The sequence below is a fragment of the Humulus lupulus genome, chromosome 4 (assembly GCF_963169125.1).
Source record: "Humulus lupulus chromosome 4, drHumLupu1.1, whole genome shotgun sequence".
Taxonomy (NCBI): domain Eukaryota; kingdom Viridiplantae; phylum Streptophyta; class Magnoliopsida; order Rosales; family Cannabaceae; genus Humulus; species Humulus lupulus.
The window spans coordinates 65,657,444-65,673,003 of record NC_084796.1 but is presented as its reverse complement, the minus strand read 5'-3'; positions in this window follow the sequence as shown (position 1 = coordinate 65,673,003).

Sequence of the window (15,560 nt, the reverse complement as noted above, 5' to 3'; positions counted from 1 at the left end):
TTTGTTCTTGGAAGTGTTGCATGAGGAGTGGTGGGGGTTGACATCTAGTTTTTCTGCACTAGTTTGCTCAAATCTCAACATCTTGGGTGGAGATAAAATTCGACAAACTTGAATTTACTATTGTCTCTCCATTCATTTCGTCACTTTGGATTGAAGAAGACTCCATTTTATGCTCAAATTCTTCTTTTGGTTGCTCCATCACCTTTCTCTTACCAAATGGCATGACATTGTAATGATTTTCCCTTATTGAATTTTCTATGTAGCTAGGCAAAGTCTCTAGGGGTGTATGATGCAACTCCTTAAACAATTCCACAACTTGGTTTTCTAAATTCTTCAATGATGTAGCTTGGCTTTGAATCCAAGCATCATTTTTAGCCATGAATTCCTTCATCAACTCCTCCGATGAACTTGCTTGAGCCGCTCGAGTGCAAGTGTCAAAAGTTGGTTCCATATTGTTGTAATTGCTCTCCCACCCTTGGTTGGTCATCGAACAAATTCAATTCAACCATTCATTGTATTCTGCCAAGTCTTCTAACATCCAATAGGCTTCATCCACTGATACTTGGTAGAAATTGGTGGTACCATTTCCTCTTTCTACCCATTCTTTTGTCGTGGCATTCAACCCATTGAGGAAGACTTCAAGTTGACACTCTTTCAACAAACCATGGTACGGGAACCTCATTCGTAAATCTTTGTATCTCCACCATACTTTGTATAAGGGCTCTAAGTCATTTTTAACAATATTTATGAGAACTTGCCAATGAGATATCTCAAGTGCCTAGTAAGCAAATCAAACAAACAAAATAAAAAAAGGAACAAGAAAATTGAAAATAAACAAAAGACCTAATTGAAAAGTAATTGAATTTTTTTTACTAAATTCAATCCCTGGCAACGTGCCAAAAACTTGTTGCAATTTTCTCTTTTGATGTGCAAGAGTGCATAATATCTAGCAATTAATATAATAATAAGTATTTATTGTCTCCTATGGGATTGTTTTAGCAAAGTATTATAATAATCAAAATCAAATAATTTGGAACAAAAATAAGCAAAATAATTCAATCAAATTAAATTGGAATGGGAAATAAAGAAAAATAAACTAAACAACCAAAACTAAATTAAAATAGCAACCTAATGATGAACAAGAATTATTATGAGAAGCTAGAGTTACCGAATCCCCTATTATGTAAATCTGGGTAAAACGCAACAAACGAATGCGATCATAATTCTGGATTTAGTAAACTAGGAAATTCAACATTTCATAATCATTTTCCCTAAGTATTTATGGTTTGATTATTTACTTAATACCAATTAAGCATAATTCCTCTAAATCATAAGTCGTACAAGGTGATTATATATCCTTATATTATCACACATCAAAATCTCAAGATTAAGAACTTGCATCAATCAAACTTGTGCAATTGATAATAAAATTATCACCATTAAAATCAATTCAATTACTCACTGCCAAACAAAAGCAAGCATTCAACTATATATATCTTGATTATACCAAACAATAAATTGCTAAGACATTCATGCACACACTTTACACACAAATTACATAAAAAGGTTCTTTAGCAACTCTAACTAAAAATGGTTTAGTTCATGATTAAAGAAAAAGAAATAACAATAATAATGCGTTCAGCAATTGACTTATTCATAATACAAAATACAAAGTTAAAGAATATAGAAGTGAAGCCATATTTCATGCCCAAAATAGTCCATCCATCTCTTAACTTCTTCTTCCTTGTAGCTCTCTCCTTTTTTCTCTTATTTTTCTTCATTCTTTTTCATACTTTCTCTCAATGATTGCTGCCCCCTTATTATATAGTATTTCTTCTTTTTAAAAGGGGTAGAAAGAATTATGGACAACCCCCATTCGCTTTTTTTTTTCCACAGGGTTTTGTCTCCAATTTGGGAAAAATCCCTCTGTCCCACGTGTAATGCCCATTTGGGACCAATTCTGGTGTAATAGAATGAAACCAAGTTGTCTTCTCTTAATATTTTCCACCTCAGCTCATGACTAAGTCTCACTAAAGTCCATTCCACGTGATTATCTCAAGCCACAGAACAATGCTACGAAAATCCAATGCGGCCACATACTTGGGTTTTTCGTGCTTTACAAAAACTAAGCTAAGTTAGTTATAAAACTTACAAGTTGGTTTGAATTTGGTATGTTTTAAAATGTAAAAAAGCGTACTAAAAGAAAAAATAAACTATTTTAAACTAAAATTAAATAAAATCTAACCTAGCTCCAAATATTGATAAGATTTTGTGTCAAGAAAATAATATAAAAGATAGAAGATAAAGATATTTAAGACAAGAAAAATAAACAAGTTGTAAGAGAAAGATTATTAAGATACTAGAGTCCACAAAATGTAAGTTTAATAATATTTATTAGTATATTGATTCCCAAGTTTTATTCATAGTTAAAATAAATCAAACTGATATTTTCAAAATAGATTTATAATTTAAGCACAAATTATCTTCACTTTTCAAAAATATAATTTCAAAGTATCTAATGTGAATCAACTTAATGAAACCAAAAAAAATCAAATAACATTATTTGTATAGAAAAACATAATATTTTTGTTCTAAGCATTGGATGTGTAGAATCTAATGATACATCTTATTCAAAGAATATTATATTTTGTAAGATGAAGAACAAAGTGTAATATTATATAATAATCCAAAATGCAAAATATTGAAGATGAAAGACATATATGAAGAAGAAAAATTCCATAAACATTGTTGCACTACAAGAGAAATCAACATACAACAATAAATACTATCTAGTTACAAGTTGCTTCATCATGATCTTAATAACCTTATGAAAAAAATTAGAAGCACATAACTAGAATGAACAACATATTACAAAAGAAATACATACATGGCACAAAATGTCTTCCAAAAGAAAGAGAGAAAGTATAGAAAAGATGACAGCAACCAAAATGTCAAGTACCCCCCAAAATGCTCTTGAAACTACCTATTTAAAGCCAAAATCAAATGTTAAAATAATCAATTTAAATTAATTAAATTGATTAAATTAAATTTTAAATGAAGAATAATATGGCATAAGTAGTGTAAAAAGATGTCTTGAGCCATGTGAAGATGTATTTTGGGGTATAATGATGGATTTTGTAGTAAAATATGTAGAAAACTTGGGGGAAAATTTAATATTTTTGGACATCCATAGCAGGTGGGACAAGAGGACCATTGTTGGGCTCAAAAGAAGAGAAGGCAAGCGTGGGCCTGGGGAAAGGAGCAACTGGAGGAGGCCTTGGCGTCGTGGGCCTAGTGCTGGTGGAGAAAGGCCCAAGCGTAAGAGGTTGGCTGGGCAGGGAGGCAGGTGGGCCATGGTCTCCAATGGAGGAAAATGGGCCCAACAAGGCTTGAGCTATTTTTTCAGAAATGACACTTTTCCTTTAATTCTTTTAGCATTGTGTTTCTTTTCTCTTCTTTCTTTTTTCTGAATTATCAAGCATAAAATGCAACACACTTCTTACAAAATAAACATAAATTAAATCATAATCAAATATTTCAATTATAAAATAAATCATATTAATTCTTTAAAAATATTGATTGTAACTTAATTTAATTTAACATTTAATATCAATAGAAGTGAATTTTCGATCTTATACTAAACAACAATAATTCAAATAATTAAACAAAAATATTTTACATCAAAATAACTATAAAAAATACACAAAAAATCTATAAAATTAACATAATCCTAATAAATTCAAAATTACTTGAAAACTTAATAAATCAATTAAAAACTCAAGAACTATGAAACAGTTAGCATATAAAATGTTGTAAAATAACTCTATTTTGTAGAGTTATCACACCCCCAAACTTGATGTTTTGCTAGTCTTAAAGCAAAAGAAAAATTAAAACACACATTTTTTTATTGGTGATATAAAAAGTATTATTTCAAAAATTGCATAATGAAAATAATTCTTAAAAAAAATATTATGAATAAAAGTAAAACTTATGTATTTAATTAAATTGTCAATTTAAAAAAATATATATTTTAAAAAATTACTTTTCACTTAAACTTATAGGAAATAAAAGTTTTCTTGTTATAAAAAAAATGTAATTTTTGTTATAAGCAAAATTGACCCAATAATTAAAAACAGAGCTTAAAAAATGTATTCATATTTTTAAGAGAACTGAACTCAAACACAATAAAAAAAATTTATCATTGGAAATGAAAAAGATCATTTTTTTTTATAAAAAAAATCAATAAAACAACAAAATAATTATTTTTTCACACAAAAGATAATAAAACACATACTCTACTAAGAATAATAATTATAAATAACTCACTACCCCCAAACTTAATTTAATAATTGTCCTCAATGCGTTAAAACACAAATATAAATTGAAAAGTAAAAGAGTTTAGAATTTAGAATGGTCGTACCTCGATATAGTGCATCGTCAAAAGAGTAAAAATTACAAGTGACAAAAATTAAATCATAGATAAAAACAAATACAACTAATAAAACATAAGTTACCAAGATTAATGGATATAAATCAAAGAACTTGGTAAACAGGATCCTCAAGGAGGATTTCATCAACTTCATCAGTTTTTAATTCTAAAAATGATTTTAATTTTTGTCCATTAACTTTAAAAATATCACCATTGCTAGGATTTTCAATTTCAATAGACGCAAACGAGAGTTGTATAAAAGGACTTTTTGACCTAGAGAAAAATCTTTTCTCAAAATGTTATTGTCATGGTAAAATTTCATACGATCCTTATACTTTCTTGAATAGTCATATACATCATTCCTAACTTTGTCTAGCTCATTCAATTAAAGATTTCTTTTCTCACCTGCCTTATCTAAAGAAAAATTTAACTGTTTAATTGCCCAATAGGCTCTATGTTCTAATTCAACAGGTAAGTGGCATGCCTTCCCATACAAAATTCCGTAGAGTGACATGCAAATGGGCGTTTTGTATGCAGTACGATATGCCCATAATGCATCATTGAGTCTTAAGGACCAATCTTTCTGTAATGTCTCAAATTTTCTAATAAGGCTTAGTGCCATTATTAGTGTCGGGAGCGCATAATTGGATTTATATATGTGGAATTAATTGAATAAATATGTGACTACGTGACATACATGATTTATATGGTGATATGAATATATATGCATATTTATGTGTATTAAATATGCATGTGGGTCCATTCTTGTTAATAAGGGCATATTTGTAGTTTTGAGTCATTGAGGGTATAAATATGATTGTATGTGTTAAATGATTGAGACCTCATTATTATGTGGATATATTTGTGATATTCGGCCCAAGGCGATCCTAGTGAGCGAATTAGCGAAATAGTCACAACGGGGTTAAATACCCGGCTCGAGGTGAGCCTAAGGGTATTTCGAGAAACTTAGTGTGTATTCAGGATTTACTAGTTAATAGGTAGTTATTAGGTGATAAATTGGGTATGTCAGGATTAATTGAGAATTTATAGGACTACTAGAGGATTATAGGGAAATGTGGAAAATGACGGATTTTCCCATAGGGGAATTTGATGAGTAAAGGTCTAGCAAGGGGTCACTTGGTCATTTACCTAGCTGTAGTGACTAAGTCCCTTGGAACCTTTCACAACAGAGGACAAAACACCAAAACACTCTCTTAGTTACTCTCTCTCTTGAATTTTTGGGGAAGCCTTAGGATTTTTAGGAGGAAGGCTTGACAATTGAGGCTGTGAATTGGGGATTGAAGCTACGATTGAATTGGAACAGCTCAGGGGGTCAAAATTCTCAAGTGAGGTAAGGTGTTTGCTCTAGTTTTGGTGGATTTTTGGTGTGATTTTAGTTTAGGTTAAGTTTTAACTAATGGTTGGGCTTTGATTTGGGTTAAGGGTTTGGCTTGAATTATTAGGTTGGTTGTGTTGATTGTTGTGGATGCTCAAAATTTCATGCTTGTAAAAGGTCCAAGGCACATGCTAAGGTCTTATAAATTCTTAAATATACGCCTGCGTCGCGAGACCCTCGGGCCACCGTCGTCTTGCAACTGCCTACCCTCGGAGCACCCAGCGAGGCCCCGTCTCGCGTAGGAGCGTCTTACGAGGCCCCTGCCTCACACCCCCTCTTGGTGCACCCAGCAAGGCAACGTCTCGTGCGTCATGGCCGCATGCACCCAGCGAGGCCCCATCTCGTGCAGGAGCATCTAACGCAGGAGCATCTAGCGCAGGAGCATCTCGTGAGGTCCCTACCTCGCGCCTCCTCTCGGCGCACCCAGCGAGGTGACGTCCTGCGCGTCACGGCTGCATGCACCCTGCAAGGCCCCGTCTCGCGAGGCCCCTGCCTCGCGCCTCCTCACGACGTACCCAGAGAGGCGACGTCCCGCGCGTCACAGCTGCGTGCACCTAGCGAGGACCCGTCTCGCGCAGGAGCTTCTCACACAGGGGCATCTCATGCAGGAGCATCTTGCGAGGCCCCTGCCTCACGCCACCTCTCGGCGCACCCAACGAGGCGACGTCTCGCGCATCAAAGCCACATGCACCCAGCGATGCCTCGTCTCACGCAGGAGCGTCTCGCGCAGGGGCGTCTCACACAGGAGCGTCTTGCAAGGCCCCTGCCTCGTGCCTCCTCTCGACACACCCAGTGAGGCGACGTCTCGCGCGTCACGGTCGCATGAACCCAGCGAGGCCCCGTCTTACGCAGTAACGTCTCGCGCAAGGGCGTCTCGCGCAGGAGCGTCTCGCGAGGCCCCTGCCTTGTGTAACATGCCGGCCTTGAGGGCATGTTACAAGCTAGGATGGTGCTCGGTCAGATGCGCAAGCAAGGGTGTAGGCTGGTGAGCATGCTGATGCCTAGTTTGTACGGCAGTGGCATTTTCTTAAATATCTTCAATATTGCCCAGAAATGGATGGGACTTGGTAGGTTCCATATTGAAGGGTCAATGAACACAATGGTATGATCAGATTTGGGAGATTCAGAGAATTGGTGAGCTGGAAGCCAAATATGTGTCCCAAGAAAAAATCATATATGTTCCTAGTAGAATGCTAAAAGCTCAGAAAGCTCTTTGTAGGGGGAGCATCTGGTGTCAGCTCTCCACCACCCCCTGGCGCAGGTGCGCCAAGTGAGCTACTACTAGTTGGGAGGACTAGTAGGGCGGTCATATGAGGACCACAAGGGGACTCATATGTCTCCATGAGTAGGAGTACTCATAGCATTACCGAGTCGCCCCGGTAATGTGTCGAAGTGTGCTGCCATAGGTTTAGGAGTACGGTTCCCTTGGCTTGCTGGGATGCTGTTTGTATGGAACGTGGCCCAAACCTTTGAGAGACGTCGTGGTGCACCATGTCCACGAGTCTCGACACGAGATGGCACGGGAAGTCATTCGTGGGACTTGTTAGCATGCAAGCATTGGAGGGTGCACTATGCTTGAGTAGGATAGAGATCAAGTGTGTGCTACTAGTCTAGCAGCTAGTCTCGAGGGCCTGCCAACATGCATGAAGGCATGGTGCCTTGAGGATTGGACCATGGACGTATGGGAGTTCTTGGTCTATCACGTGATCTAATCGGATAGTATCAAATGGGGCATGATGAGAGGTGTTGGCCCATCAGTTTGGTGTCGGCTCTTGGTCACACATGCTACCTTGGCTTGCGAATGTCTGGGTGAGCATCGATGTTGGGATTTGCCTTGCCATAGTGAGAACTTATGGACAGTGTGAGTGTCTTGGCTAGATAGCCTTGATGAATAGTTGCACTCATAGATGCTTGAGAGCATGACTCAGCGAGAGTTGTTCGAGAGACGAAAGTGTGCAGAAGCATACGATCGCGTGAAAAATGTGCCCATTGTTATTCGAATGGTTGGAAGCCTGACCTTGGCATGAGAGGAGTCAAGGTGTCGCACTGGCATTTCCGCTATCAAAATGTCATCCCGTGACAGTTGGTATCAGAGCCAGGTTCATCTCAAGTGAGGGATGAACCTGGTTGGCCCATTCTAAAGGGGATGTAGGCATGTAGAAGGACCATAAAGTTCTGGATGCTTGGACAGATGTCATTGAGCCTTTTAGCCACCTAGAAAGGATCAGTAAGCTGAGACGGGATGAGACTTGGTTGCTCTTCTTTGTGGGAGTACTGGACATCCTAGAGAGGGGACAAGTTATGATTGCTTTGAATTAGAAAGTTCAGAGGTGCTAGAAAGACAATATCCATAGACAATTGAGGAGAGGTGTTGCATTAGAGTTGGGACTCGTTGACACGAGACAAGGTTTGATCGAGAGATCAAGGTTGTATGCTTAGTTCACTAGTTTAGGTTCGCTTGAGTGACAGTGCAAGCCGCATAGAGCGCTGTTGTTGAAAAGGGAACTTGTACACAAGAGTGTGGAAGCATGATGGTGGCTGTCAGATGCTTGTTAGTCACGACAAAGGTCGAGTATGGATAGCTTTGGGGAACTAGATAAAGATGAACATGAAATTCTTCAGTTGCTACTTTTGTGCCAAATGGCATAACATGGAGACCAAGGTGGCAGTAGCTGCTGTCGTCACAGGGAAGTCGTACTTGGAGGTGTTTGCATGTTATCTTGTTTTTCCCAAGAAGGGAGGCACCGAAACAATTGAGTGGGATGATTTGTCTAACAGAGATGTTAGCTTGTGTGAGCAACACCAAGGCATTGTACGAGATGCAGAGTTGTGGAATATATGCATCAAAGGCCAGTAGGGCCGAGTAGACCGCGCGTAGTGGTCAGAATAGCACTAGAGTTTCTAGAATGCTGGAGGGCTGCGTCAAGGAAACATAGTACTACAAGAAGGCTTAGGGAGGCTGAGATGGGGATTGAGTTTAAATGTGGGCCGGAGGGCCTTGCTATTGGGACTTAGTGACCATAGAAGCCTAGAGAAGCTGCCCGAAGGGGCGAGATGCTAGTATAAAGCATATGGATAGTTATGTGGACAGTGAACACATAAGGGAATCGACAGTGGTGCTACACGAAGTAGTTGAGTCGAGAGTCACATAATGCAGGGTGCACTTCTAGAGTTGTTTTGTGCATGAAGAGTTGGGGTGGTCAGACGTCCTTGCATGTGGGCAAGTTGTCGAGGACGCCAATAGTTGAAGAGGGGGAGAGACCTTCACGGTTCAAACATCCAAATAGCAGACCAATGTTCCATTACAAAAGCATCGAGATGAGTTATCATGGAGATCGTTAGTTGTTCAGAATGTAAAGTCAAGGAGACTCAGAGACAAAGACTGAGCCAGTTACGTAGGGTGAAAGTCATCAAGACTCAGGTACTAAGGTAACATCAGTGCAATGTTTGCCTAAGGTGATAGTCAGTAGGAGTCAGGTACTAAGGCAACGTAGAGATGTCGAGGGGCAAAGAGTCAGAATGATTGAGGCATTAGTTCAACATCATCTTCAAAAGTGATAAATGGAACGAGGAACCGCACGTGAGAAAGCGGTTAGCATGTGAGCTATAGCTTGAGAGGTACACCTCGAGAAGAGAAGTTATTCCCAAGTTGAAGTGGGGGAGCCCACTAATTCATATGTTCGAAGGGTCATGGATCTTGTTCAGTTTTGGTGTGTGAATCTAGGGGGAAACACAACAACAGATGGGTTGTACAATGCGAAGACATTCATGACTGATGTGAGTAGGTCTGGTGACCAAGTGAAGCTATAGATAGACAATATGATGGGCTTAGGCTGAGATCAAGATTGGGTAGGTTTTGCAGCATGTTATGGGACATGCTTAGTGTTTTATGGGGACACGTGTTTATGGAAACACAAGGTGAATGATTCAGAGAACATATGCCGAAGGGACATAGCGGATTGGGACAACTTCAGACATCAAGGGTGAGGTAGAATGCAGTCAAGTTGGTCAAGATTCAACAAGCCGTCTAGAGTTAGGCAAGGTTGATTTGGGAGCAGAAATTGAGGCACGATGCTAAGAGTCAGCATGAGCACGAGCCAGAAGGCAGTGCAGTTTCGAATGATTTCAGATCATTGACCACATTGTAGAAGCTCAGAGGAGCAGTTATGCTTATGGTAAGGAGTGGCCATTTTGCATCAAGCCATGGGTATGCAGTAAGGCCGGAGGGCCAAAAGTTTGAGAGACTATTTCATGAAGTTTGTGTGCAAGGGTGCACTATATACTGCATAAAGGCTACAGTTGGCACGAGTTCTGCGATGAAGAGAAACATGCTTTCACCAGAAGGATGTTTCTTAAGTTCCGTTGGAAACGGTTGGTTTGCGAACCTCACCCTGAGGGGTGCACCTTAATTTCGTCCTTGTTAATAGAAGTAGGAATTGGACAATTGGTGGGAAAGCAACAATCAGATGATGTGTTGGCTTTTGGGGTCAGTGTTGCAAGGGCTGCTTGGTTGACTGGTGGGACGTGGTGATGGACTCGGAGGAGTTCATGTGTGCAAGGAGTATTCAAGTGCAGAGGCACTACTTCATGGGAGAATTCTGAATAGCGACGGGGGCATATGGTCTTTGATCAGATCCAAGGGTGGTCGTGAGAGATCATCACCAAGTCAGTGATTCTATAGTTGTAGAGGGACTAGTGAATACTCAAGATTTCGAAGAAGCATGGCGTAAGCTTAGGAGTTAAGGCAGGAAGAAGATTGGCCAGCGGTCTGTCGATGAGGGCATCGACAATTAAAGTGGGGGAGAGTGTAACATGCTGGCCTTGAGGGCATGTTAGAAGCTAGGATGGCGCTCGGTCAGATGCGCACGCAAGGATGCAGGCTGGTGAACATGTTGATGCTAGTTTGTACGGTAGTGGTATTTTCGTAAATATCTTCAATATTGCCCGGAAATGGACGGGACTTGGTAGGTTCCATATTGAAGGGTCAATGAACGCAATGGTACGATCAGATTTGGGAGATTCAGAGAATTGGTGAGCTGGAAGCCAAATATGTGTCCCAAGCAAAAATCATATATGTTCCTAGTAGAATGCTAAAAGCTGAGAACGCTCTTTGTAGGGGGAGCATCTGGTGTGAGCTCTCCACCACCCCCTGGCGTAGGCGCACCAAGTGAGCTACTACTAGTTGGGAGGACTAGTAGGGCGGTCATATGAGGACCACAAGGGGACTCATATGTCTCCATGAGTAGGAGTACTCATAGCATTACCGAGTCGCCTCGGTAGTGTGTCGAAGTGTGCTGCCAAAGGTTTAGGAGTACGGTTCCCTTGGCTTGCTGGGATGCCGTTTGCATGGAACATGGGCCAAACCTTCGAGAGACATCGTGGTGCACCATGTCCACGAGTCTCGACACGAGATGGCACGGGAAGTCATTCGTGGGACTTGTTAGCATGCAAGCATTGGAGGGTGCACTATGCTTGAGTAGGATAGAGGTTCAGTGTGTGCTACTAGTCTAGCAGCTAGTCTCGAGGGCCTGCCAACATGTGTGAAGGCATAGTGCCTTGAGGATTGGACCATGGACGTATGGGAGTTCTTGGTCTATCACGTGAGCTAATCGGATAGTATCAAATGGGGCATGATGAGAGGTGTTGGCCCATCAGTTTGGTGTCGGCTCTTGGTCACACATGCTACCTTGGCTTGCGAATGTCTGGGTGAGCATCGATGTTGGGATTTGCCTTGCCATAGTGAGAACCTATGGACAGTGTGAGTGTCTTGGCTAGATAGCCTTGATGCATAGTTGCACTCATAGATGCTTGAGAGCATGACTCAGCGAGAGTTGTTCGAGAGACGGAAGTGTGCAGAAGCATGCAGTCGCGCAAAAAATGTGCCCATTGTTATTAAAATGGTTGGAAGTCTGACCTTGGCACGAGAGGAGTCAAGGTGCCGCACGGGCATTACCCCTGTCAAAATGTTAGCCCATGACACCTCGCGCCTTCTCTCGGCGCACCGAACGATGCCTCGCCACAGCCGCACCATTAAGGGTCGCACACGCATTAGGCCTTGTTAGAGGGGCCTTATCTCATCCCTTAAGACCAGTTCCACCGACTGGGCACCACTCCTACTGCGAGTTTAACAAGAGGTAAGATCAAGGACCTCTCTAATACACCATTAAGGAGGAACTGGGGAAACTTCATAGCAATTCACACAAAGTCAGAAGAAGTACGGACACTAAGCTCATGCCAAATAAGTAGTGGAAGTACTAGGAGAGGGGACATGGCCTGTATGCTTTTAACCAGATGTCAGAGTCGACACCACCACCAGCACCACTACACCTAGAGCCACTCCTCTGACACTTGTACTAAATAAGTAGTGGGGACATTCCCACAGGACCTGACCATGTACTGGAGCCAACACCACTACCCCTGAGGCCACTCTCCTGTCAATGTACTTGTGTACAATCTGGTTCCCTGGACTACAATGTATCAAAGGCCATTAGAGCCCACTATAAAGGGAACCCCACTTCTACAAGGAAGGGGGTTGGAGAAAATATTGTAGCACTATACCATAAAAAATACAAGTTCATTTCACCATTTTCTTTCTGCAATTGTTCTTTGAGTTTCCAATTAGATCTTTGAAATTTTTTCATTTGATAAGCTCTATATTTTAATTTTTCTAACTTAACTTGGTTGACGAGTTCTCACTGGCAACATTTGTGATATGTTATTGAGAGTCCTAGACTCAATTCTAGCTGTAGGGCATGTTTAGGACAAATTTTGGTGAATTTGGCTCGGGGAAAACGCAGGAAAAGCCCCATAATTTATGGGTTAAAGGCTCAATCGGCGGCGGTGTTCTTCAAGCGTCGCGGCCTATGTACATGAAATGGCCTTGGAGGTTCTCTTAAATCGCCTAACCGCCGCGGCGCTGGTTGGGGCGCGCCGCAACCCGTGTCTCCCATGAGAGAGCCCTGAGCACTCTGACTTGTAGCGCGCCGTGGCCCTTGGGTCTGAGCTGCGACTCTAATTGAGAAAAATAGCCAAAACAATTTTTTTTAGCTCAGGAACTCAAACCTAAGGGCTTAGGAAGGATTCTACTACCCAGTTTAGTGGAATTCGAGGTCCCAGAGGCTAGTAAATTATTTTGAAGCTTTTAATTGGTTTAGGTTTTGATGGTTATCCACTATTGCGTTATGACTAGGTTTTACCACTAAGGCTCGTGATTAGGGTTCGTACTCGGGAGCACCTTATACTTCTGCTTAGGATTCGAGGTAAGAAAATTGCACCCGAGTTGTGATCGGGGCTTGGACCCCTATTAACAAATATGATTATGAATGTGGTTGTAGGATCTCATTTATATAAGCCTATATGCATGCTCCCTATTGCACAAAATAACATACAATAGAAAAACATAAATGCATTCATAGAAGTGATTTTCATACAAAGATTCGTAAATACAACAATGAAATCATTACAGCACTTACAGGATGCGTAGCAGAACAATGACTACACCCTTTGGATTCCCTAACCTTTTGTCCTTGTTGAATGCTAGGTTTTGCAAGGAATCAAAACCGCTTTGAAACAAGACCACAATTTTCCAAGTCTTTCTCTAAAACAACCTAGTGTTTGTGTGGGCAAGTCTCAACACATGAGAAGAGATTTCCTAGAGAGAAAACTAAGAGAGAGTGGGCGACTAGGTCTAGAATATTAGTAGTGAATTTTTACCCTGTCAAATTTAGCTTTTTTAATGCATTCTATAACACTAGTATATATATGAAATTAGCTAGGACATAAAATAGGTTTTAGTTACCCATTTTGTTTAATTATTTAATAATTGTAATTAATTAAATACATGTCAAAATCAACCAATTATAATTTTGACCTTTATTTAATTCATTTTATTAATATTAATATCAATTTATCAATATTAACAAGATTGTCCCAATTGGCTATAATACTTTATTTTTGAGACTTTGCAATAAACACCACAAAGTTTCTTCTATTTTTTTTCTCACAAAATATCAATAAATAATTTAACATTATTTATTTTCATCGACCTCGTCAATGTGATATTTTTATAATTAATTATTCAAGACTACTAGGTTCATTTTGATAAGAGATGATATGGGGACCATGGATCAATGAACTCAAGCTCCAATAAGATACCGTGAGTTTATTTATAACAAATAATCTCACTACCTTATTAATTCCTCGTGACTCCACTATAGACTAAGAATTGCACTCTTGAATTCATAGAACGTTTTACACCAAATGTAAATACGTTATCCCTTGTTATAACCATAACTGTCATTTTATCCTCTAAAGATGATCTACTAATGAGACGGATGCAAATTATCGTTTTACCCCTCATTGGTATTTTATCCGTAACTCGCACTAAGTTCCTTGTAAATGATACTTCGGAAAATGTAATTGCAGAAATGTGTACTCTATCATTTAACACTTGAACCAAGCTATAAGGAAATCATCATTTCACTTCCTAAACAGAAGCTATAGATTTCATATCTATCATAAATACTCCCACTCAATTATACTACCAAATCTCAATTATGTAAGTATGAGCTAGTCCGTAGGGTAAGCTGGTAACGAACAAATCAAAAGACTTGAATAATACAATTAGAAGAATATTAATCACTCTGAATTAAGATTGAATTGACCTATGGTCAACGTTGTGATATGATTAGATTAGACAATAACGATACTTACTTATCTTGTCAAAAATCAATATCGGTCCAGTCCAATGTAACAAAATACATCCGATCTTATCTACTTGGTCAATGTCCTGGATATGACATCACACTAGATGTGTAAGTAGATCTTATGACAAAATGTGTTTGAATATATAATTACAATTATAATCCACTGTGACCGAGTCACTATAATTGTAAATATACATATGTTCGAGATTTTATAAACGTTTGTATTAATAATAATTAATCATGTAATAAAACATGTAAACAACACAATTTAATTGAACAAAAGGATTTCTACTACTTTATTGATAATAAATGAATTACATAAGAAATGTGGTTTTGTAAGGGCACAAAACCCAACAGTGGTTATACATGAAAGTATGATTATATCTGTGTTTGGGAATTTTTGGTTAGGCATGCTTGTTTATGCTACAATTGATTGTGTGTTATGCAATCTATTCATTTGTTTATGTTTGATCTAAATGTCCAGTGTGCGGAACACAGCCCGACCTAAGCATGCCGGGGTCAGCAATTCGACCAGAGGACTCGGCCCAACGGCGCCGAGCCTGAACGTCGCTAAAATAAACAGAAGTGACATTTTTACTTAACTAACTGTATTGAATGCTGATATTGAATTATTTGTTGGATTGAGCACATTATTACTGCCTAGCTCATTGCTTATGTTCTGTTATTATTTCAGTTGAACGATTTGAGTCTACTACTTATATACTGTTGTTCATTTGTGTTTGTGATTTAAATTTTTTTGCTGAGCCTTGGCTCATGGGTGCTATGTGGTGCAAGTAATGGAAAGGAAAAGATGGACAAGCCGTGAGTTGGAGAGCTTTAGGGGCAGGATTTACATTTGCAGCTGCTTGACCACCACATTCGAGGGATCAACAGGGACTAGAGCCAACTTAGTTTTGTCGCTTAGGCTGGCTTACCTTGTAATTATTTTTAAGTTGTATATGCCATGTAAAAACTTATTTTTGGGATCCCATGTATAGACTCAAACTTTTAATGAAAACCACTATTTCTA